The sequence below is a fragment of the Lytechinus variegatus genome, chromosome 2 (assembly GCF_018143015.1).
Source record: "Lytechinus variegatus isolate NC3 chromosome 2, Lvar_3.0, whole genome shotgun sequence".
Classification (NCBI taxonomy): domain Eukaryota; kingdom Metazoa; phylum Echinodermata; class Echinoidea; order Temnopleuroida; family Toxopneustidae; genus Lytechinus; species Lytechinus variegatus.
In genome coordinates, this window is record NC_054741.1 from 19,794,372 (window position 1) to 19,821,261 (window position 26,890).

At 37.0% G+C, this 26,890-nt stretch overlaps 1 long non-coding RNA gene across 2 annotated transcripts in view; it reads right to left on the reverse strand.

Annotated features, from left to right (window-relative positions):
• Positions 1-3,915: 3,915 nt before the first annotated feature.
• LOC121407518 overlaps positions 3,916-26,890 on the reverse strand; it is a 48,442-nt gene continuing 25,467 nt past the window's right edge. For both annotated transcript variants that reach the window (XR_005968924.1, XR_005968925.1), the window contains exons 3-4: positions 21,358-21,541; positions 3,916-4,765 (exon numbers count right to left, since the gene is read on the reverse strand). This is a non-coding gene — a long non-coding RNA (uncharacterized LOC121407518). The remainder of the gene's footprint in view (positions 4,766-21,357; positions 21,542-26,890) is intronic.

Below are 26,890 nucleotides of genomic sequence, written 5' to 3' on the forward strand. Positions count from 1 at the left end.
CCATTCAAGGTTTGGGCTATGATTTCGGGAGTTTTGATCCCTTTTTTATTTCTATGCAACAATACTTTTCCAGTGAAATGACTTTAAAGTATTATTTGAATTAAAAAGTGATTTCTCCGTATTTTTTTTTCAAAAAAAATTATTTAATTATTAACTTCCTTTATAATTATTATTGGACTTTTCCTCCTGACAAGAGCCATTGACTTGGTCAGCAGGAGTGCACTCTTTAGCCTCCTGCAGAAGATAGGCTCCCAAGACTGTTCCATGGTCAGGATTGTTCTCATTCGTGAAATGTTTTACGGAAACGATGTCGCCCCTGCCTCTCAAGAAGTGGGAGTACAAGACCTAGTCATACATAACAGCTGCCTGTCTTGTGCATGTAAGGGGTTTGGACCATCCATCAGACTTTGAGACAGTCAGAAATCCTGATAGACTCAAGACACCGACTGTCCTCCAGATATGTATATCAACAGCACACACTCGTCTGGTTATGGTGGACTCCTCACCTACCTTGGACCGACTATATGTCTCTTGTCCCCTTTCACAGGACAAGCATATAAGCATCAGGATTGTAAAATCTGTCACAGTCATGGCCAAGCTCCTGCACGGAAGTAAGTCCTGGAAAACGTACGCCGACCAAGAAAAGTGGCTAAACACCTTCCATGTCAGCTGCCTCGGACGTATCATGCACGTTAAATGGCAGGACAAAGTGAAAAATACAGAGGCCCTTCAGCGTACGTGCTAGCATCAAAAGCTTATTCTCGCTCCTTAGTCAAAGGCACCTCAGGTGGTTGGGGCATGTTTGCCCCATGAAACCTTGGCGAATCCCTTCTTGGATTCGCCAAGGTAAGGTAAGCTGTGTGATTGGTCTCACCCCATCGATAGATCATACCTCCGTTTTAAAGACACATGCAAATATGACATAAAACTTGCCGGCATAGACACTAACACTTATGAAGGTGTAGATGATAGTTGCCATCCATTCTATGGAGAGCTACTAAGTACAGGGGTCAAGACGTCAGAAAATAATCGGAATGCTAAATTGGCAGACCAAAGGCCTAGGAGGAAGGCTAGGGCAGCACTCTATATAAACGTGTCTCAGCGTCATCCTCCTTCATCTGTAAAAATTTGCTCTAGAGACTGCCACTCTAGAGTGGAGCTCTATAGTCACTCTCGAAAATATAAGGCCTAGCGCTACACCATCGTCTTTTAAGGCGAACTGATGCCTACCAATCATTGGACACATTGATTTAGAAAAATAATATTGATAAAACACTTTCTTGAAATTGAAATAAGACCCTAAAAGCCTCTTCAGTACAAAGGTATGAATGGACCTTAAAAAAATACACTCGAAATGGATAGCCCAAACCTAAAGAGGATTCATTCTAAGTTGAGCAATTAATGTTGAAATGAACTTGAGAATTAATAAAAGAAATGAGTATTCTTACTGAAATCCCTTTACATTAGTTCTAACACGTATAAGCCTCAGACAGTAATTTTTCAAGATGGCGGTTGGCGGCCATCTTGGATTTGATCTGAAGATTATCTTTTGTGCAAAATAACTACATGAATTGAATCAACATACCTAATGACTCATGAATAGAGTTATTATTCATGATTCTGGGGCAAAGGGTTCAACAATTGATATTTCAAGATGGCGTCATATGGCGGCCATCTTGGATTTGACCTGAAGATGACATTATATTGCAAAATAGAAAGCAGAAATGGATTCTGCACACCCCAAAACCCCTAAATAGAGGTATTACTCGTCATTCTGGGGCAAGGGGAACACAAGTCAATTTTTCAAGATTGCATATGGCGGCCATCTTGGATTTGACCTAAAGATGACCTTATATTGCAAAAATGATTACAGAAATCAGTTCTACACATCTCTAAGCCCCTAAAACGAGTCATTACTCATCATTTTGTGGACAGGAGTTTAAAAGTTAGGTTTTCAAGATGGCATCTGGCGGCCATTTTGGATTTATGCAAATTAGCAAAATTGCCCATACGGCAACTTTTGGCAACCAAGCTGAATTTGTTCTAGGACCCAATAGGAACACGAATCAAGAAAAAAACTTCATCGGAAAGAACATTTCTAGGTTCGGAAAATGTCAAATCGACTAAATGCGGAAAAGAAAATGAGAGAGAGAGAGAGGGGGGGGGGGGCGATAAAGTGGGGAATATAGTTTTAGAGAAACACAAAATAGAAAGGATGATGTGAAAGCATAAACTTTCGAAAAATGAAAGATGAAAAAAAAAACAGAAAAGAATAAGAGAAGAGGGAGACATTTCGTGAATTTCGCAAGTAACTGGGAACAAAGAGGAGAAAGAATGAACGTCTGTCAGAAAATTTGACATTTCAATTATCAGAGTGATGAAATAATGTTTTCACAAGCAAGAAGAAGGTGAAACATTTCCAGGCCTTGCTCGGCAGTAAACCAGGCCAACCCTCGGGCAAACTGGCCAGCAAGAATGACAAATCTCTCCCCGAAGCTACTACGCCACGGGCTAAATATGACTATTACTTAAGAAGTGATCTCTTATACATGTTATATTGTCCGCCGAAATTAGATTTTATTACAATGGAGACTGGCTGCCTATTTCAATGATCGCCTAGAACTTTCACTTAATTGAAATCTTCTGACATATATTGTTTGAATGGATTTTGTTATAATCATTGTCCAATCATTTTATTATTCAGGGAAAAATAAATGTGCTTTTCTTGCATTAGCATTGCAAATTATCCCATTAGGTCCGCTAGAAAATGCAATTCGATAAACCACAGAATAAATGTTCATTCAGATAAGCATGGTAAAAAAATTACAATAAAAAAGTAAAATGTAGCAAGTCACAATAAAGTAGCAAGGAATGACATGAAGTGTTTAACGCAAAAACTAAATTTAAAGGAAAGGAGTGAGACATAGAAATAAAGAAATTAGAAAGAGAAAACAGATTAAATATAAATGAAAGAAGGGAGGAAGGGAGGGAGGAAGGGGAAAGCAAGAAATCAGAATGGGGCCTAAACGACACGCTTTTAATTAAAAGAACGAAGCAAAGTTTGACGTGTTTTGTCAGTGCGCATTTTTCCATATATGAATGCGTAACTGGAGAATCCAGGAGCCCGACCTTGCAGCCAATTTCCTCCAAACATTATATTATAAATCAATTTAGATTTGGTTAGATAAACACCGTGCATGTTTCGGTCGAATTAGAGGCATTTTGGATACTAAGTGATACAATATTTGGCTAATCGTTTGACTACGTGCTATTTTGATTTCGATCAGCGTGTTCCCTATATTTTCATCAATCTCATCTTTTCCATTTTCTTCCTTATTCTAATGGCTTCTTGCCCGTGGCTGCTATATACCATTTTTATGCACCCGATGGCATTAGTTCAGATTTAATTTCTCATTTTTTATTTGTTTCACAAAACAATTTCTCCTTGGAGTTTCTAAGTGCTATGTAAACAATATTGTACAAATAACCAAACGTCAAGATAATTTCTAAGAGAGAGAAAGAAGGGGTATAAAAGTAAACCAAATAGAGGAAGTGGGGGATAGCGAGAGCAAACGAAAGAAAAAAGAAAGTGAGAAGAAAGAAAGAAAAAGAAAGAATGAAAGAAAAGAAAGAAAGGAAGGAAGGAAGGAAGTTAGAAAGGAAGGAAGAAAGAAAGATAGAAAGAAAGAAAACAAAAATAAAGAAATAAAGCAAGAAAGAAAGAAAAGAAGTGTGTGGATATTTTGTGAGTGTGTGGTTTTGCGAATGTGCAGTGTGTGGGGGTAAGTGCGTGTGTGTGTGAGAGAGAGAGGGGGAAGAGTTGGAACCAATAAGAAATGGCAAAGAAAAAATGCTTTTTTTTTAGCAATTTTGTATGATTTTATTATGAAGAGTATTACATTTATGATAATTATTACTAAATGGATGATTATGATGATGACAATGACAATAAGGATATTTATCATCTTTATATTATTATTGAGTGCTACTCGAATGACTATTTCTGTACATATCTTTTAAGTAATAAGATTTATGAATTCATAATCTTTACCTTAGATTCAAAGTACACACAGAACAAAAAAGCCCCCAAAATATGGCTCAAGGTTTGACTTCGACAAAAAATGACAAATAAACTCAACATCAGTATGATCAGAAAGATGCAAGTACATTTATCTCTTTTACGAGGCAATGTATACTAAATTTTCGGGCTTTCATAATTATCGATAAGAATAGCTCTTTTTCGAAGAATTTAGATAAAAACGTATCGCATTTGCTGTCACAATCAGATCAAAAAAATCTATAACGGTATGGTAAACCACGATCTCTTAATATAGGTAGAGTGTTTAAAGTTTTTCTTTTGTTACGTCATTAATCAAAAATTATATATTATCATATCTTGATCGGAATAACGATAACCTTTCAGTAGTGTACCGAGTTTTTTTTTCAATTCAATTATTTCAATAGGATTTCTCAGTTGGAAAAGACCGTTCTTGTTCATCTTTCGCATCTGCTTTGGTTCTTAAAATCTCCTGTTTCATCCCAGTGATCACATCTTCTTAACGTAGCCGAGGATAAAGCCATCGTGTCCTATGGGACGTCGTAATCCCCTGATCCTTGCATCTTCATCGCAACCACCACCATCGACCGCCATCCTCCAGCCAGCCAAGCGGATGGCATCCCGCATCAACCTCCTTCACTGAACGTTCTCTCACATCACTAGCATCTTGAATGATTCGATTAGTTCTATCACCTGTCGCAGAGGGGGCTGCCAAAAAAAGAAAGAATGAGAGAGAAGGAGAAGAAAAGAAAAAAAACACGGATAAATGCGGATATTGACTGTTAAGAATAACTATAGATAACTTGAACAAATAGACGAAGCAGCGGGAGGATGTTATCCTTGTACTTGGATATAAATCTGCAACTGATTTTTGCTCATTTGCGAGGGCATTTCTCTAACCACCCGTGCAAACATTGATGTTTGAACACCATGCATCGTGTTTTCTTTCAAAACGAAGAGGCGTATCGGGATGGCAGGGATGTTGGCAAATATGTGACAGAGAGGTGTTGCTATGGTGATATGTTCCTAGTCATTATGGAATGTCTGAGGAAACAGATTTTGTGACATAATTAGCTGAATGCACTATTTGATCGATGGAGATAATGTGTATTGAATGGTCCATCGGATGGCATATGGATTTTGTTATTACGATGCGGCCCCTTAATTATGACAATTCTGATACAATATAATTACAACTCAAATATTGCACAATTTAAATGTTCATGATAACGTATAAATCAAGAAAATACATTCTACCATACAGTGTTGGGTGAGCGTGGTGGTCTTCTATCAAGAAGTGAAGAATGTTGCGAATGGTTAAAACTTATTTCAATTACAAAAATATGCCTCTTGATACTTTCATGTTGAAAAATGACGATATTTCTTATATCATGTCAATATTCGATAGATATCAAAGTCCCAATGGCGTGACAGGCAGAGGTGGAGGGGGCTGTGGGGGCAGTCTGCCTCCCCCTGGTGGAGCTCACAGGAAAAAAATGGGGAAAAGGGATGAAAAAAATAATGGAAAGGGAAGGAAAAGGAAGAAAAAGAGGAAAGAAGGGAAAAAAGAAAAGGGATATCGAAAGTGGGAAAAGAAAAGGGAAAGAAAGAATGTAAAGATTAAAAAGTAAAACGAAAGCAAAGAAGGGCATGTAAGAAAGAAACAAAAAAAAATATATCCCAAAATATTGAGTAAGTGAGAAAGGGGAGATAAATTAAGAGATCGCAAAAAACGGGAATTTATGGCGGGAAAGGGAAAGAAAATGGGCAAGAAAGAAACTGGAAGTGAGCTAAAATGCAACGGAAAAGGTTGACTAGAAAATGGAGGGAAAAAGAAAAAAACAAAAAAGAAGAATTTAAGAACACGGACGGGCTGCTAAGGAAAAAATAAATAAAGAACGGGAAGAACGAGATTCAGAAAGCCCAAGCATTGCCCATTTTTCTAGCCAAGGTCTAGACATTCCCCTTTAATTACAAAACTAGAATTTCATTTTCATCGAGCCCAAAATTTTCAAGCTCGCTCGGCTCGCTCGTGACGTTTTTTTTTAATTTCCCCCGTTTACAATGTTGTGCCTCCTCGAAATGTTTCGTTTATTACGCCATTAGCGTAAAGTTGAAGTAATGTGTTTTTTAACCCTTACCCGTGATTTGATTCAACGTTGTGAAATATAAAAATGTATAGTATACAGCACATAAGTCAAATATCGATGACAACCACACCAGAAGGCAAAAGATTAAATGTGGAACATGAAGATAAAAGAAAATAAGTATTGAAGGAATGAAATTAGCTAGCAAAGCATTAAAGTATGTGTCTAAAATTTTGTTAAAGGTTCATTTATGTGAATTATATTTGTGCATCATCTATTCTATTTTTTCAATTTGTCAAATGCAATCGACGTAGATATTTTTTTTCCTTGATTCGTATTGAAATTGAAATTTTTCCATTCCTTTTTTGAGAGGTCCCTCGGTAATATTTATTTAATGGTTCTATACACATATCCTAAAAATTGGAGGTTGCATTCCGAGAGCTTTACGAACAAAGATTCTATATAGCGTGAATTTGTCAACCATTTCATATAAAAAGAAGTGATTTTTTAGTCTAATAACGTACGAAATATGTTTTCATTGTCACAAATACATATACAAACACATATTTTGATGCCATATCAACATCATAATAGATTTATTTATGACAAACACATTGACACAATGTAATTATTATATATATTTTTGAAAAGGGATTCATCAAACCTTAATCGAGGCTTTTAGAAACGAAGATGACATGTGCATAATATCATTTTCTTTCATTCAGAGACCGCCAATTCAAGAGATTTTGGGAAAGATTTTATGAGCCATAAACAAATACACACAAGATGGATTGTTTTTAAAGTAATAGGATCTGTATACAAAAAGGAAATGAAGAAGATACAATCTTGGTAATACAGTGTCCTATCATAGTGGCATTGCATTGACAGTCAGAGTGAAAGACCTCTAGCTGATGAGGTCATCTGCTTTCCCCTTCGGTCCCAGATACGTTGATACGTGTCTGCCCAAATATCCAACTGGCGCGCATTTTCCAGTCGCGCGCTTATTAGTAACTCGAGCGTACAAGCCAAGATTAACCAACCGAGTGGACGCCCCATGCCCCCACGCTCCGGCGACGAGATTGATATAACGCTAGCTGAGCTGCTCAGGCAAGGCGCGGACGAGGCGTTCCATCTCGTTGCAGATCAAATTTCCTGAATAAAAAAAAGTGAGGAGAAAAAAAAGATGATGATGATGGTGATGATGATGCGAGCGAGTAATGCCAAGCATGTTGGTAGATTGCGAGCTGATTGTAGCCAGCTTATTACCGAATTGACCGTTCAATGGAGAAGTGTATAGCGACGTGAACTGTTTCGGGTGAAAGTGATCGAGGAGACGCCACGAATTAGCTACCCCCTCGATCACGTTGATTACCACACGCAGTCTATGCTCGCTCCAAGGAACGACAGGCTTTTCCTCATACTCTCCGTGACGTTCAAACATAATACATATCCAACTGTTTTGTTAAGAAGTAGTAAAAGTCTTCTTTGCTTGCTAAGATTATAAAGAATTTGGGTCTATGCAATTACATTGAAAATTTTGCAAGATTATTGCTATTTATAAAACAGAATATCATGCAAATAGGGTGAGATTAATCTTGAAAGGCAAACTCGAATTTTCAAATTTTCCGATTTTAAAGAATAATGGGTATTTTTATTTGAACCTATTATATTATTCTACCATTTCCAAAAGAGACTGATATTTCGCCTTACTTTGTAATTTCATTGTTGAACATTTGAAATGAAATAAATTCTTTATCAATCGATCAATAAGATAGAAACAGTGAACAATCACCTGGAAAGTTAGAATGCATTCGACCAATGACACGATGAATGGTAAAATGCCATCTTGACAAAAGAAAGAAATAAAAACATTACCAAATGAAAAGAAAAACCACCATAAAAGAGGCTATGAACCTTATAACGATTGCCCCAAGTCGTCACATTGAAAAAAAAAGATAAATGAAATTATTTGGCTTTATTCTGCACAGGAGAGTGTAAGAAGAATGATACTGGGTAAGACTCACATATTTGATGCCTACGACACCGGCCATTACGTTTCTGATTATATCCGTCTTACCTATGCAATGACAACAAATTAATTCCATTAACGTTTGACAACCAATCATGCTTTCAAGCTCTCGAGTCCACTCCGAGAAAGACTCTATCTGCCAAGGACTCTCTCGTCTTCTAAATGTATTCTTTTTCTGTTCCTGCAGCGGTCGAATCATCAACGACCTCGCCGCATCTCAAAGAGCATGTCATCGACCACGGTGGCCTTGCCAGTGATTAGGAAGATCACATCGCTGAACGTAAAAGGAAGTTCAAATAATTAAGACTTTGCTTGATTTTGGTATAATGACAATAGCTCTGGCTTTGCAGAAATGTTATGAAGGTTATTGTGTATGTCTGAACCCGTGCAAGGAAATCCTTGTATAGCATTTTCAATGGTAATGATGATAATGGGTCAGATGCATGAAAGTAGCAATTGCTTCAAGCAATTGCTTCAAGCACAAGCAATTCCTCGCCAAGCAAGAGATCATACCTTAGCAATTGCTTTATTTCGTATGCATAATCCTTTGCTTGTGCTTAAATCCCTTTCTTGCCTTCACAAAGCGATTGCTAGAGGTTTGAACAATGGCGATGTCACGCTAGTGCGAACAAGACTCATAGAACAAAAGCGGGACTCAAACCAAAAGTATAGTAGTGCAAAATACTGTTTCTCTCCCTTCTGCCTGTAATGTCTTTCCTCAGACGTGGTGTCAAACTTTTCTCTTTTCTAATAAATCCATTTATATAGTTGGCATTCGGTTTGCTATTGCTAGGAAGAAAACATGTACATGTAGGCTACTTTACACCTCTGGGTTCTCTCTCACTTACATCAACATTATTATGTTTATTATAAGACTCGAACGGGCTGATCAACAAATGATCAAGCTGCTCTGACAGAGCTTGACCAAAAACCATGCAAGTGCTTAAACGCACAGGCGAAATGTTTGCTTTCATGCATACGCTTTTTAGCAATAGCTTAAGCGTGAAGCAAACGCTAGTAGGCATTAGCAATTGCTTGAGCTTACTAGCAAAAGCTTTTGCTTGCTCATTTTTATGCATATGGAAACAAGCAAAAGCCGAGCAAATGCAATTGCTTCTTTGTATGCATCTGGCCCAAGGACAAGAAGAAACACATAGAGACGGTGCCTTGACGCTAGGTCTAGGACCGATATTCATGATCTCATGAATGATCTCATGATTCATGAGAAACAATCTTTGAAACTCTTTACTTTATTCATTTATTTTACATGAACTTCATTGACCTTTTAAAGCAACTGCTGCACCCACAGTTACCAAGAAGGCATATAGCATTTCCATTTATTTGAATGTAGGATAAAAGAGCACTTTTTATCATACCTTGCTCAAGGGCATAAATGCAGTGGTCTTGGTTCAAAGCAAGGACTTTAAAATGTCGGGTGCTTTAATTAGACCACTCGGCCACTGCATCTCTACGGCACATCCGATGACTACTGCTTACAATACCTTTAATAGATACAAGACGCATGATTGCATCAAGGATTGACGTAACCGAACGTAATCATGAAACACATGTCACGGAATGAATGCACGTCGATAACCTTGAGATAATTTCATAGGCCTATAAAGTCTCAAAATAGGTAACGACGCAGAACTTTTTTCATTGCATAACGCAACCCTAGTCACGGAATAACGTCATGGAATAGATATTTTTGGTAGGCCTATATCGAGTCCTATACGATTAGTTAAAAAAGAGAAAATAACATAAATGTATTAGAATGTATTGGCTGTTATTAACAAGATGGCGCCATCATATGAAATGGTATATGTGGTGCATACCTTGAAGACTTAGCACGTGATAGTACATATAGGTCTTCACAGGTCAGATTTTTAAAAAAATCCTATTGTTACATTTTTGAATATCTTTTATACGCCAGACTAATGCATTTTCATGTTTATTTTGCAATCTCAGTCATGTCATTGTGCAACTTGCATGAGGGTACAACATGTGTTCTTCGATGGATTTTCGTCTGGCAACCTTACTTTTAGGATTCAATTAAAAGAATCAATCTCGAACAATCCCTCTCACTAATTGGCTATCGATTGTTTAAGTGGTGTAAGCTAAAGTAGAATATCTGCAAGGTCATATATACCATTTTTCCCATTATTAATTGCGTCTTATCATTGTCTGAGAGGCGGAGCTTTGAATTGGCAAAATAAAATTGTGGCCTTCTCGGCATTCGGTATAAACACCGACGTCCCATCTCTTCACTTTCTCTGAATGGCAAGTGTATGCTCAATCGAGCTCACATAAGTGGGAAGATTTATTCGCATTTTTTCCTTCGTCGTCGTCGACTCGCGTTTTGTCCAATCTCGTCTGTTCAATGTCATTTTTCATTCGCAATGTTACCAGGCGTACACGGCCTGCTACCTCTCAAAAATGGAAATCCATTTCGCAGTGAAGCTAATCATAACCTTGACCACGTTTTGCGGATGTTCTTGCCCCTTAAAAATGATAAGCGAGGAGAGGTCTTGTCTTGCTGGGATTCCCATATTGATCGCCGAGATTGGGCCACCGCTGCACAGCGTTGTTTAATTTCATTGCGCTATGTGCTCCTCACCTGACGAGCTTCACACGCAAGCTGGGCCGCGTCCCAAGGGGTTAGCGCCAATGAGGCGAATGCTTCGACGCGCGCGCACTATAGCCTCCCATAGTGCTTGTATAATGAGGCAAGTTGACGGAGGCATTGCGGCGCGTCACTTTCAGAATGAAGACATCGGGCGAGGAGCAGGCAGTCGATTTTACTGGTCCATAGGTGGTCTTGGTATGACATGACGGCTGAGGCGTTGAGAAGAAATCACGGCTTACACCCCAGGTGTGAAGCGAGTGTAACAGAAGCTGGGCGACGCCAAGGAATGGGGAGATTTGAAGACTAATATACAGAACAGAAAGACGGTAGGATGAAAACAAATCGGCCCACCAGGATGGCATATATACAAGTTGCCGATTTGATGTATGCGATTAAAGATTAACACTTTTTCTCTCGCTCTTTGATTCATAATTGCACCACGGGCGTGATAATAATCAGGCATCAAGCCTTTGGTTCCTTTATCAGAATGTGAGAAGGAGAAGAAGAGAAAATGATTAAAAGCATGTATCACGTGTCGGGGGAGAGGTTTAAATGGAAAGGAAAGTAGGTTAGGTGCGTGAACAAAGTAATCGAGATATTTTCTCAAATTAATGATCAGATGGAACAGAAATGACTCTTATTTTCCTAAAGCCTCGGCTCCCATATCTTGTGCAAAACATTATTCGTCCTTCTCCTTTTCTTTATTCATTACCCCTTTTTTCCAAGAATGAAAAACAAATAAAAGGTGATTCAATTTATCATTGTAATACAATTGATCGTCACAGAAAGACTATAGATCAACATGAAAAACAAATAAAATCAATTGTACTGAATACTGATGTAACCTCTTTACCCTAGCACTAACATTGTTATTTGTTTTACTTATTTCATATTATACTGCTGCTGCTGCTGCTGCTACTACTGCTACTACTACTACTACTACTACTACTACTACTACTACTACTACTACTACTACTACTACTACCAGTACTACTACTACTACTACTACTACTACTACTACTACTACTACTACTACTATTACTACTACTATACTACTACTACTACTATTACTACTACTACTACTACTACTACTACTACTACTACTACTACTACTACTCCTACTACTACTACTACTACTACTACTACTACTCCTACTACTACTACTACTACTACTACTACTACTACTACTACTACTACTACTACTACTCATACTACTACTACTTCCACTACTACTACTACTAGTAATACTACTATTTGTACAACTACTTCTACTACTACTACTACTGCTACTACTACTACTTCTGCTCCCACTACTGCAATTTCTACTGCTTCTACTTCTGATGTTGCTACTTAAAACGTTTCATGCACTCTTGCTACAGATCACTGCTCCTACTTTTCTGCTTCTATTGTTCACTGTCTCTTACTCTTGTATTTATAATGTTTAATCAAGGTAAAATGCTTGAACCGTTGAGGAATTATTACAGGTTATTTAAAGGGAGTACATAGTACATTGCTTCGAGAAAACACGTTCATATCTCCCGTAGATAGCGCGTGATGGATACACCTTTTACTTTCATTCTAAAGTTTATAATTGCAAGGTGTAATCAGGTGTTCATAAAGTAAAACCTTCAATATACTTGCCAAGCCACACGAACTCCCATCACCCACTCACACACTGCAAAAACTCCGGTGTTGATTTAACACCAGCCTGGAATCTACATCTGTCCACACCAGAGAAGTATTGAAACAACACCAGTTTAGAATCAAACCGATCCTGTTTTAATACTAATTGGTGTTGTGTAAACACATATCTGGTGTTACACCTAAACCAAACTGGTGTTGTTCAATATTTCTATGACGTGGACATATAGATTACGGGCTGGTGTTAAATCAACACCGGATTTTTTTCAGTGCATAATCATTAGCTAGTACGAAGGGGAGTAATGTTATCATAAGTTTATGATAGTAAAAATTTACATTTGTGCTCAAGAGTTAGTGAGTCCCACCAAAAAAATGCACTCTTTCATGCCGAGTGTTAAATGTAGACAACACTGCAATGAGAAACAAACTTCATTGAATGAAATATTTTATCACCTGACTTCACAATTAAATATCTAAAACATGGCAGAATTCTGTTCATTTTCTGGTGGGTTTCACTAACTATAATGAGCACTAATCAAATGTACTCTAGGTGAAATACAAAATCCTTGTATTTATATCTAGGTCTTAATATTTTTGTTATAATGCTTTTTGATGGAATAGGCAGCAAACTTCAAAGTTTGATGAGACTAGTTCATTTTTTTAAACTATGCGGTGTATAATTATTCATAATTCATGTTAATATTACAATTTCAAACTAATCTTACTTACAGGGTAATTACCGAGTGTACGTGTTGAACGAGCACGATCCTATCATCACATCAGCTATAACATCCCGGACAAGAACACTTTCTTGGTTGCTTTTGTGTACTGTAATTCATTGTCATGATTATCATTTATTTGTGTCTCCTACTTTTCTTTATGATTTCTATCTTATCACCAGGGACCTGTTCGTGATTTCAGATATATTGGGGGTTTCTCTGTTTAACTTAAATTACATCATCAAAGCTGACGCCAATATAGGCAAGCCAAATTCTTCAGATGTCCTCAAATGAACAAAATGAAAATGAAAGGGGGAAAAAATCTGTGCACGCGCCCACTGTCATAATTCACAAATAATTGATGCTTACGACGGTGTTGTTTTAGTCTTAGATTTCCGCTGCTCTCTAATTGAGCAGCTACATTACCATGAAATTGGTCCTCTGAAAAACAACAGAGTTTAGGGGATGAAGGAAGGCAAAGTATCAATTCGTCCTGTTAAAAACCTCCGATATGACTGGAGGCATCCTAAACTCTCCCTCCTCCTTGTCTTCATCTAGGTTTCCCTCTTCGCTCTGACACCGACGAGTTAAGAGAATCTAGCTCTCGGTCGCCATGCGGTAATTACAAAGATTAAAAGGGACATGTAATACGATAGTCTAAAGTGGTGTAAAAATATGAAACATTTAGCGAGTAAACTGAAAACAACTGCAGGGAAAGATATCGGGCCATCCTTGAGCATCAAAGGCAGATTTGTTCCGCATCGTTGACACATCGCTGTCTTTTTAGATTTATAAATTTGGGGAAAATTCTTAAAAGAAAAGAATAGCTATTTTTTGTCATTTCGCACGGTTCTTGGGCGTTTTTAGTTGCTAAAGTGATGTAATTGGACGACCAGAAATTTTCCCCTTTCAAGGTTAATTGAGGTTGAATGCAAACTTGTCAACCGCAAAATATGACGTGTCACTGTCAGTATAAGTAACAGACGAAAAAAGAATTGACTTTGAAATATCTAGAACGTAAAGAAATCTAAGAACCACCAAAGAACTACAATAATTGTGAATAAGATGTTGGAAGGCAATACTCCATGTACTCATAGATATGACAAAAAGCATGTTGGCGATATCTGAATCAAAATAATAATTGATTACATTTTTTTACGAAAATGCATGTATTAACGTTCTTTTTATTAGACAAATATTTGTATGAAATTAAGTGGAATATATTACGTTTTGAAATAAAAAAAGTTCTTTGTGGATTTTTTTCGGGAACGTGCAATAAAAAGGTTTGTAAAAGAATCCAGATTACCTAAAGCTGCTACTAGCACAAGAGTATGCGACGTCACGCGAATGAAAACAAGAAGTAAAAAATAAGAGCGAAATCAACAAATTTAAGGTAATTTCCTCGAGGCGCTATATCCAGCGCTCTCCCAAATAAATCCACATCTGTACAAATTAATTTCCTATGTTATTATCGACTTTTAGGCCAGAAATCTTACCCAGTTTTGATTTCTATTCTTGCCCAATCGTTCTAATCGGAACACCGCTCTCCGACAATCGTTATGATAATATTTTCCTTTGAATAGCCTCCATTTTCTCGTTTAATAACGGTACTTTATCGCTTGTCTTACAAGCATGCAGAGAGAGAAAGCGAAGGGGGGGTGGTGAACGATCAGAGAATGAGGTTTTTGGTTTCACTCGTGTTTCTTGGTCACCTGCGGTTTGAGGATCAATACTTGAAGAAAGAAATCTAGACCGTGTTCGCTTTGAAAATCAAAGACCTTACCTATGAGTGCGATTGGAAAAAAAGAATAATACCACACGATATGATCGACAAAATTTCTTTGCTTCGTTGTTCGAGACACGGAAAGCGTTCTCATGCCTTGTCTTCGATTTCCTCTCAATTTTTTCTTTTGTTTGGTTAAGATATGAAAGCTCCACCATCCATTTCATCTCCCCATCAAAATTGCACACCATGCTCTCTTATCAAAACACATCGATTTCTCCTTGAAAAAAGTGCTTAACCCTTAATGTATTTTTTTCTCCAGGAATTATGTTCTGCGCAAGAAACAAAGAGCTCATGACGTTTACTATTTTTATGATGTACCTTATAATTTATTTCTTGTAAATAATAAACAGGGATGAAAATCCAAAACGGAAGCTTTCATAACATTTTCTAGCTTTATGTACGATGACTTGCACACTTGATGAATGTGTGTAAGCCAATTTTCTTTTACGATACCAAACGGTGAAACGGTAGCACTTTTCAACTGCTACGTCATGCTGTTATTTGAAGTTTTAACCCTCAAATGTTGTTTAGAATCATTTAACAATTACCATTCCAGCTGAGAAAGTTAGAGCCCTCTACTTTCGCTTTTTATCCAATGCAATATCATACCCCTTACCGTCCACCTTTAATGCATGGTGACTCTGCTGTACACTACCCACAGTGCTGACAACACGTACGCACAGAAAACCCCACACGCGCATCGCACGCTCTAACGCACACTCATATAGCTGATTACAAAAGTAGCCTCGGTAAGATCGATAAGGAATATAATATTCTCCTTAAGCATCGTCAAATTGAATTAGAGAAACTACTATTTCATTAATTCTGGGCGAGCTGGTATGAAATCTGGCCCCGTCGAAACTCGCCTCCAATCCGTAATAATTTTTGAATTAAATACTGCCGTCCGTTGCTGCCCGTCCAAGCTTGGGTATGGTGTGCAATAAAGCGAGATAAGCTTGGATGGGAAGGTGCATGAATTTAATTTAGCAGACGATATAACTGTCTCTGAGGTATGCCACAATGTCTTTGTCTTACACCTCAATGTTTCTGTTCTTTCTTTTACTCTCCATCTCTATCTCGGCTTTTCTTTACCCCTCTCTCATGTTTGCATCCTTCTCTCTCTTTTGAATCTAAATCGTTATTTCCTTTTTGTTATCCCCGTCTATTACAAATTCCCCTTCCTATCTCTCTCGTCATATCTCTAATAAACAGGTATTAAATCAAAATAGAAGGGCAAGGGGGCGGGGCAATATAAAAATATGTTATTATTTGTTCTTTCAAAATGAAGAAACACAAACTATAAAACAATCCAGTAGGAGTGACGTTAGGGATTACTAAAAGACTAATGACCAAAAGACTAATATAGATAACTAATGACAATTCAGGTGAAATGACCAGGAAATACTTCAAAGCTTATTGAAAGGTAATGTTTTTGTTTAGAGGTCTTCTACTAAATTACTAAATCTACATCACTTAAGTTCACTTTTATAAGTCATTCTATGTTATCAGGAGTAATTCATTGAAAATAATATAACTTTCAACCACTCAAATTCCTTTCACGTTTGAAATACCGTATACAACCAAAGAAGAGATTTTAAAATACATATTATCAAATATTTTTCGTAGATTTGCTTTCCAATTTTTGTTTTGGAGACACAGTCCCTTAATTCACGGTGCTGATGTGGTGACCTTGCCTCATCTCACCTGTACTTTTTAGCTGGGTCGTCTGGCTGACTGCATGTCTAATTCTCACGGATATGAACAGGTATGATACACCAGCGATAATTAGCACACCTTGGCTAAACCAAGGATCTCAAAACAACTTCTCAACAACAACGCGGCAATGCCAAAACTTTAAACAAATACCAGCGTTTCCTACTAATCACATGAGCCCAATTGTCTGAATTATTTAGGATGATAATACCAATGTTTCTTTTGCAGGGTGGCAAGATAAATGTTTGCATTGTCATTCATTTGTTTTGAAATGGTTTGAATCCTGATGATAGTGTAGATTGTAACCGGGGACGGATCTAGGATTTTCCAAATTCAAAAGGGAGGGCACATTTTACCGAGGAAAATTTGACAAGCAAAAACTAGCTGCTGCAAAGAAGAAAAAAAAATGATCATTCGTCCACGTGAAATATGACGACATATTCCCATTGAAAATAATGTAACTTTAAAAGGGGCGCACTAGTGTAAAACGGCATACTTACATTAAAATTATTGACTATGGCTCCCAAAGGGGGGGGGGGGGCACGGACCGAGGGGATGTGCCTCCCCTGATCCATCGCCGATTGCAACTGACATCTCTAACTGTTAAATCATTTCCTAGGAATCCTGAAATAATTCTGTTGAGCATTGTGAGAAAAACGGGCGCTTGAAACCGCTATGGTGGGATTCATATAGCGCTTCTCTTTAATATTGTGGATAAATTTGCATAATTGCGGTATTATTTTACGATTTGTTTTCATTTTAAACAATTTGAATGTTTAAAAAATAAACACAACGACTTTCGATTGATTTTTTTTCGATGCTTTTTTTTTAAGTCCAGCCCTTGTATCTTGTGTGTTGCAAAGTTCACTTTGTTCATTGGCTCGTGACTGAGAAGGGTTTGGTTTACTGGGTGCTCATATTAGATAGGAGGTTTGGAAGTACTAATTTACCCCCAAATTACTTAGAGGCCACATACCACCATAGGACTGGTCCACTAGCCGATTTCGGAAAAAATTGCATTTGCTTTTTTTTCTGAAAATGGGAATGAGTACTATATTTTTATTTAAGGTTCAAATTAGGTGTACAGATTCTAACATGACTAATATACAAACTTAGGACGATTGCAATAGTTTATTTTGGAGTAAAGGCCAAATTGTTTTCAAATCGTAACCAATCGCAAGGGCCGCGGAACGGTTTTGAAAGTGTGGGGTGGGGGCTGACCATGTCAAAATCACATTTAGATGGTAATTTTTAAGGTTTTTTCTACATGGTTTTGGAAAGCCCCCGGTTCCGCGGCCCCTAGATCGTACGATTGCCATGACGTCATTACGACTAGATATGTAATTCATTTTTTTTCTAATAAAGATGATAACATAGTCAAAAAAATCTAACATAAGTATTTGTCCGACAATTAAAACAATGACACAGTAAGATGTTCCATGTCTCAATATTATCTCAAATGTTATTACATTAATTTTTATTCCAAAACCGGGACGCAGGCCAATCGCAAAGTGTGCAGTGGCCTTTAGATATACGGCATCACATGCCACTAAATTAACTCTGGTCATGACAACATTGATAAAACCATGGACCTATCCATGATAAAACCAATCTAAGACACACCTACACCTATTATACTGCTTGCACCAACGCTAATTTATTCATCGTGATTGTTTTCAAAACACCCCTTATAATGTAGGTTGAAATTACTATTCATCACTATAATTATGTTTATCACTCAACTTAAAAGAATTTAGAAAAAAGAAATGATTATGATGATCAAAATCTGGTCTTCTCAATATCAATATTTTAAGAATTATTTTAGTTAGTCAGAAGGTGTTTATTTCAAATAAATCATTTAAATGCAATTTATTTATTATTAAATCCATAAAACTTTCTTAAATGTGATTGTGTTTTTTTCATGGGGGGTCCACACATAATTTTTTATCTCCCCAAAATGATTCACCTGTCCCTCACGGCCTCTCTGCGGAAACGTCGAGCTATCAACCCTCTAGATGTAACATTATAAAGGTTGGAACAGTATTAGAGAGATAATACAACAATGCTTGGAGAGGTGGGGTTTTTTTTACGTTAGTATTGTAATAGCAGCAAATCATGGTCATGAATAGATCGAGAAAAGAAATGGACAATGTGTAGATTGGCTAGTTGGCAAATTGTCAATCTGGAAATTTGATAATATTGTGCCATGTTTCATCATATTTCTTTTAATTCTCATCAAGATCATTTTCTTTTTCACTTATGCAGAAAAAAGTGGAAATTATATTTTAAGTAAAAAAACGAATTACAAGAATTTTATTGTTTTTAAAATTTCTAATGTATTTCTATGTTTTTTACTCCATGTTTGTCACATCCAGACCGAGAAGGGGGGGGGGGCAAAAACAGCCCCTAGGGTTAAGAATGGAGCAAATGTGTCGCCTATAGATCATACTTTTAGATATCACTTCAATTTTGTTAGTCTACTTTATCCAAGTTCATGATGTAAAAAGTATAGAACATAAAAAAATGAGAATTAAAGAATGTATGATAGGGAAATAACCCTGAAAACCAACAAGAGTCCTCAAAATGGCTCATTTTTAGGTCAAATTTGAAAAAATAGCTCGCGCTTAGATTATTGATCTAGTCCTAATGCAGTACCTAGTCATGAAGAAATAAAGGTAACATTATATAAAACTTAAGTCTTTAGGACTACCCTCACTCTACTAGCGTACAGACGTAGGGCCTGGGGCCATTACCCCCCCCCCAAAAAAAAAAGAGCTTCAAAACCAATAAAGAAAGAGAAAATAAAAATTAAAGAAAATGAGAGAAGTATGATGTATGTTTCAAGATAATGTCGCAATCTTTCACAAGATTAAATTTTGTATCAAAAAGGTAAAAATATTTGATCGCTCGCTTGCGATTTTTCTTCTTTATTTTTATAAATTTGCCCTTTGTGCCAAGTCTGACCCCCTAAAATTTTGACTCTTAAAGCCCTTCAACTGAAAGAAAAAAAACCTCACTGAGAACAATATTTGTGTCATCCCCCTCCCCACCATGAACACCGATCGACACCCATGATCATACACCACGTAGACATTACTCAGAATGATCAATGTTCGATTTTCAGGACGAAATATATGAAATTAAAAGAATGATTGCGCTTCGCGTTCACATTAGCCAATTAGGGGTCATGAGATACAATTATAACATTTATCAGAACAAAGTTAAGAAGAAACTGTTGCGACTATAGAAACCAACAAAAAAAGCAGCTTTGAACGGCAGATCGGTGAAAATGTGGATGAAAATATTTTTTCACCCCCTCCCCCGTTAATGGCGAAAGCTGGATCCGCCCCTTGAATCATTCATGTAATTGGGGAAAAAAGTCAACAATAATCAAATATCAGTATACTAATCTGGCTAACCCTCACTTTCTTGGGAGCTGTAGCCATACAGTTGTAAGTTTATATAAGAGCATTAATCTAATGCATATCCAATTACGAGATTGCTTTCATAATATTTACATAAAATTTGGTATTACAGCGTCGATGAATACGAGCAATCTTCTGTAATTAGTTTTTGTTTTTCATCCGATACGGTTTTATTTTTACGCTTTTATTTCACCGAATAGGACATGCTCTACATTGTATTCCTGTCAAAACTTGAGATAAAAGATGTACGCGTGACCGATGTAAAACTTTTTTTTTGCGATAAAGTTAAATAAACAGATAGACGCACGTCATCAGTGGAATGATGCTGAAATGGGACAAAAAGTAGAATTTCTAATTTTGCATTGTCGTCTGCTTTATAAGCGAAAAGTCAAAGAAACAATATGGGGAAAATGATAAAAGAGGGGACAAATTAGTGAGAAACGTCCAATTTTGAAGATCGTCCTCCACCCATGGCCGTGACCTGGTGTATCTTCTTGTCACATTTCTGAATGTCCTTTCTTCAATTTGGCGCCACACAAAAAAGCGCGCGCTAAGGCTTCAGAGAGGTACAGGGTGGTTCATCAAAATATAATTTCATTCTTTAAGGACTCCACAGTTACAGTCGATCAAATGGATATAGATATGGAAGAGCTGGGCAGAGGAAAGTGACTGTGATTATCGTTTCGATTAGACATTGGAAGGGAATGAAGAGAATAACAAGCATTAGAACATAAAAAAACGGAGAGGGGAGGGATAAATATCAGGCGAATAAAATAAAGAAATGTTATATTTCATAACTAATAACGAATAAATTGTACTTAATATTTGTTCATTCAATGAAGGACGAATAAATATAATAGAGTGATAAAAGTGATCATCTGGATGAGGACGAATTATATATTGACATATTGAATTTTTGTAAGTCACATTATGAAATGGATAGATATTTAGCACTTGAAATGTAATAGTGAAACCTAATTCAACTAGATTTCTTGGATAAGGTTAATAAAGTTCCTTCTTTTGAACCACCTTATACCAATCAGGGATGCGTTGTGACGTGCAGACAACAAGGTCATAGGATAAAGGCTTGGCGAGATACTGATGTCTGCTCAACAAAGCACAACAGGGAAAAAAGAGAAAAAAGGAGTGAGAATGAAAAGCTGTCAAAAAGAATGAAAGACAGAATGGGACGAATAAGGAGACGCAATCGTGTTGGAGATACGGTCGGTTTTAGAATGGGTGGATGGACGAAGAAAAAAAGAAGCGCTACCTACTTGAACGGCCTTGCGAAATATGGAACGGAGAACAAAAGGAGGAGGAGACATGACACGTCTCTTCGTCTGCTCATCTTTACTCCATTGTCTCCATATACGCGGTCATCCGTCCCAGGGTATGTGCCCGTCCCGCCCTCGTTTGCCGGTACCTCCTTACTTTGGCCCGCTCTGAGTACGTTGTCACCTAATTAAAAGAAGAAAAAAGTTGATAAAACTTATGCTTCAGTTGAACCAAATTTGGATTGGACTTTTTTGTAGGCTGAAATTATATATGATCTAGTTATCGATAAATAAATGGACTGAACGTTCATTCATCAAGAGATAGAAAAGTGATTTTTTTCATGAAATTCATTTTCTGATCATTCATCCTCACCTGTAATGAACGCGTAACACTTCCCCAAATTTTTTACGTGATTTGCACATTTCATAACTCAATATTTTTTTTGTATTTGTTATTTATTGAGCTTAGACTTATTTTGACGCAAAATCTAAATTTAATGGCCCGTATTCTGAAGTCAGGTTTAACTTAGACCAAGGTCTTACTCTGTGCTAAAATTATGGGAAGCCAAAAGTGTCAAAATTCTTATTATTACAAGTTGTCTGTTTCCTATGTTTAATGTGCTCTTTTCTGATTCATTGATGGTGAAGACAATCATCTATTTATACTTCCTAGACAATGGTGAATGATTTGAGAGCCACATGAGCTGAAATGTGATATCTCCACCGTTAGTGATTTATGTAACAAGTGGCTATCCATACTTAAACCACAACTTTAAACCTGAGTTTAAGTTAAACCCGACTTCAGAATACGGCCAAATGTGTGTAAATCATAGGTTTACAAAGTTAAGTCATAGGTTTACAAATATATCAAGTCTTAGGGAAATTATTTGCGTGTCTCAGTGATTGCATACATTTCATATATACATTGTAACAAATGAAGTGCTAATTTAGCACTAACAGTGCTAAATTAGTGACTGCACACTGCGAGTGCTTATTTTCAGCACTCGTAGTGCAGTCACGCACTGTAAGTGCTAAACTAGCACTTTATTTTTTTTTTTACAGTGTTTGTATATATTATGCAAACAACAAAATTAAAAAAATCCCAGCTTAAAAAATGATATGTCTATTTCATTATGAACAAAAATTTTAGGAAAAAAGTTACCGGTTGTAGAAAAGTGTAAATACTTAGAAGAACTTAACAGCATAAACTTCTCATCACAGAAATAGATAATGAACATTGGAAAAAGAAAAATCGAAATGAATCCTAAAATTCAGCTTGAAGAATAGAAATGCATGAATCCCGTGATGGTATAATATGTACATGTATATTGTAAATGCCTTAGTGATTTTTTTTCGCAATTAAAAGTAATCATGAATAGGCGCAAACTCTAATGTATTCATAAAAAATACTTTAAAAGGATGACTATAATTCAATAAAAAGAGAATGATATATATGAACCAAAATAATTAGCAACTATCGATTTGGGCAACAAGACAATTTATTATAAAATGAAATGTTTAAGCAGTGTTTACAACGGGTTTCTAAACTTCTAAATATATATTAAATAGTATTTTCACGTCTTAAAATATTTTGATTTCCTAAACGTTCAAATATTGGACAATCATATATTAACACTGATTTCTATTGATATCAAACTACCCTGATATAAAAAAAGAACAAATAAACAGACCTTTTAAGGACTTTTTGACTTGATTTGTTGACGTAACACCTTTCGATAGCCATAAAACGAGATTTCTTGTTCTTTATTTTCAAAGCACTATGCTTAAGTGAACATGATAATATTTAGGTAACACTGACTTTTCGTTCGAATAAATACAGGCCATTATAATTAGAGCTCCAATATCTTTCTCTTTTATTTTATTTTTTTTCTTCGACCAATATAGCTCGATTGTGTTTTTCTGTAATGGAGTCATGCATAATGGAAATAAAGAGAAAAATGGTCGTAAATGGAGTAAATAGAATGTGAAAAGTGGGATATCTAGGTGTTGGGGAATATAAAGTACGCGGTAGAAATTGCAAGGGTTTGTCATCGGAGCGTTGTCAGAACTGCAGTCGGCCACTCACCGCAGTGCTCACCTCCAGGCCACCGCATACGAGAGGCTTTTTATAAGAGATCTCCAGTGTTATTCTAAGGCAACTTGAAGGGTCCACACAACCGGAAAGAAACAGAGGTATTGAAAAGATCCCTCTTTTTTCTTCTTCCAAAACCCATTTTCCCCATTTTCTGACAAATAAGTTGAATGGAGGTCGCTCGTCATTTTCTAGTTTGAGTGGTTGTAAAATAATGATTGGACGGGTTTTGTATATGCGATGAAAAGGAATATGATCAGAAGCCTGAATAATAGGCAACTTCCGGATAAAGTACCATGAATACAAGATTGCCTGCTCCACTGTGGCCTCTGGTCTCATTCAATCTCCTTCAATTCTTTCCTTCCCTATTTTCAACCATATTTTTCCTTTCATGGGTAATAATTGTAATTTTTCTTTAGCTTATTCAAAAATATGAAACTAGGGTATAGGGGGATAACAGTATTAAGGGGAGCTACATGATTGAATATTGTGCGGATTAATTATTTCTTTCATGGGAATATCTGGAGGTGCGAATTTGGGGGTGGTGGAAAGGGTAACAATGGGAGACCTCATGCGAGGGTTGAAGGGAGGGGCGGGGAACTCGTCAGCATTTCAAAAGCCACTAATTTTCGCCTCTTTTATTGCCCCTTTATGTAGCTTCTTGCTGGTGTATTTGGCTGGTTACGTACCCTCGGGCAGGTATATCGGGCTGATTAGCTTCAGGCACAATCTAAGAAATTAATCGCTAGCAATTGCTCTCTAAAGTTCCATGTGATATATCAAGCTCAGATGAGATTTCTCATTCATTATTTTTTCTGGTTATTTTATCCCTGCTTTCTGTATACCTTTCTCCCCCTTTTCATATCATTCTACCAAAAACACTCTAAAAACACACGCACCCACACCCTCTCAACACATGCACATCCACACGCATTTTTCTTCAATATCTATCCCTCGTCTCTTTCTCCCTCTCCCTCTGTAACCCTCCCCTTTTCTGATTTTTGTTCGGAAGTCGTCCCCAAGTCCCCCTGAGCTATTTTGATAGGCCGCCTATACGTTTGCTTGCCTTTTTCTTCTCCCATTGTATACACAGCAAAACACTCGACATCTAGCCAAGTTGTGTTGGATGAGATGAAGAGAAGAAGAAAAAACGAACAAGATGGAGATGAATTCGAGATAAAGGAAGGAGGGGGGATATCTCAAGATGCATCGAATGAGGTATGCATGCAAGTCTCATAACGCAACGGAGCTGATTCCGCCCGGGACAATACGGCGGGCGATGTTAGGGGCGACAGCCAGTGACTGGTGCGGGCGGAACACGACAAGCTAAAAGACCAAGAGGAAAATTACGCCAATCAACCTAAACCAAACTCTCAGCTAGATTTATAATTTCACCCCAGGGTGTGAACACACACTAAGGGCACCTACTCCTTTCATAAGCAGTAATTATTATTTCCCATGCAATCCCCACCCTCGTGCTTAATTTAAATTTTACACGTAACGATATCCATGCGACTACAGTGACAAATACACGCATTTTCGATTTTTCTTTGGTGATGCACGATTTTCCCCTTAATCTTTTCTCGTTTCTATGCCTTTCCCATAGAGCTATGATATCCATGAAACATTCGAGCTTTCGATTCTATATGACGGTTACCAATATGGATCGAGGCACCATGAGTCGTACTAAATGCTACACAAAACGCCTCCCCAAGTACGGCTCATTAGTGTTGGAAGACCAGAGACAAAAGATACGAGGAAACCAAATTGGTTTCTGCTTTCATTAAATGGGGTGGGAGGAGCGTTATGAGAGACAAGTCTTGTTGTCGCTTGTGAAAACAACAACCATCCCCTGCCTCCTAAACCGACAGGGCAAATGTTCGATTCTGTATCGAGAAGATTAAATTTCAGGTTTTAAGGGAATCAGAAGGACTAGGGGACACGAAAGCACATACTTTACACCAAAGGCCTGCACAGGCAAACGGGCAAGGGGAAAGAATAATTCTTATTTCGAGTGGAAAATACGAAGCGATGCAGTCAGGTGGAAAACCAGTCTGTGTGTAATGGCTTGAAATGCGGGCACAATTAGCCAAGACTTAACGATACACGCTTCTGCAATTAAGAACTCAAAGTTTGCCCTTTAGTTTGTTTTGCTACACTTGTTCTTCTATTTTCGATCATGAAATATTGCTGAAAGACAATTTTGTGTTGCGAAGATAAGTAACAGAAGGATAAAATGTTTTTTATCTTGTTATAGAAACTTTTTTTCTGATTTTTTTCATGAATATTTCAAACATGGTTTGATTCTTATTCTTTTTTCTTCCTTTTTTTCGGAGAGGGGGGTGACGAAGAATAAATGTCGAATCACGATCGATAGATACCAAACCTTGAACAGGAATTTGCGATCCAGACTTTCTGGATCAGATTTTTGAAAAATCTGTTAATCTCCAATGCTTTTGTTTTTAATATCATCTTATCCAATCTTATCCCTGCTGAACGTTCCCCTTTCATCCTAATTGGATAAGTGCCGGATGATAAGGGCTTGTCAGATTTATATCATAGATACATAATTGAAGATGATGTGTCTTTATTACCCTAGTCCCACTAGGTACATGGAAGTCAATGTCTTTAGGCAATGTCGGAAAAGAGAGGGATTAAGGGATTTTTAAATGTACATTATAAATTTTAATATCTACAAAAGAAAAATCTTCAAAACGATGGTTATCGTCCGATATACATCTCTCAAGTCATATAACTCTTGATTGGTTTTTCTCCACGTAGTGGTGCAAAATGCAATCTCATTTACATCTCGATTTTATTATATATTTTGGCATTCTGTATAATTACAAAAGTATTTGCCAGCATCAAGCAAAAGACTTGTATGATTGGATATAAATTGATTTTAGAATCCTTCTTTTAGTCTTCATGTCCTTCTAAGAGTGATGATTTGAGTAATTACATTATACAGTTAAGGAAATCATTATCAAAGACTAGGCAATACAGTAAACAGGTAGATAAAACTTTCGGCTAGTCAAAAAATCATAACCTGTTTTGTCATGGTTTAAATTGAAACTGTAATATCTATACGTAATAATATTGTCACACAAAAATTGTGTCTGAGATCATCAGCACACAAATAATAAAGAATGTGTTACTCATGCCCATATATAATTCTATTCAGTATGATTCATATCCATCTTCCATGTCAATCAATAATAAAAATCCACCAAATTTTTCTTTGCCCTTTTCTCCATTCCTGATAACAGTTTAAATCACGCTAGCAGACGACATCTCATTGTCAGACAAGAAAGCGCGCCAACATGCGATACCTCAATATAGCATGTGTACAGTATGGTTGAGTTTCGAATTCGCTTTCTCTTTAAATTTCCTCTAAATAACGGATGATATCATTGACGGAAATATTTGCTAATTCCAAAAAAA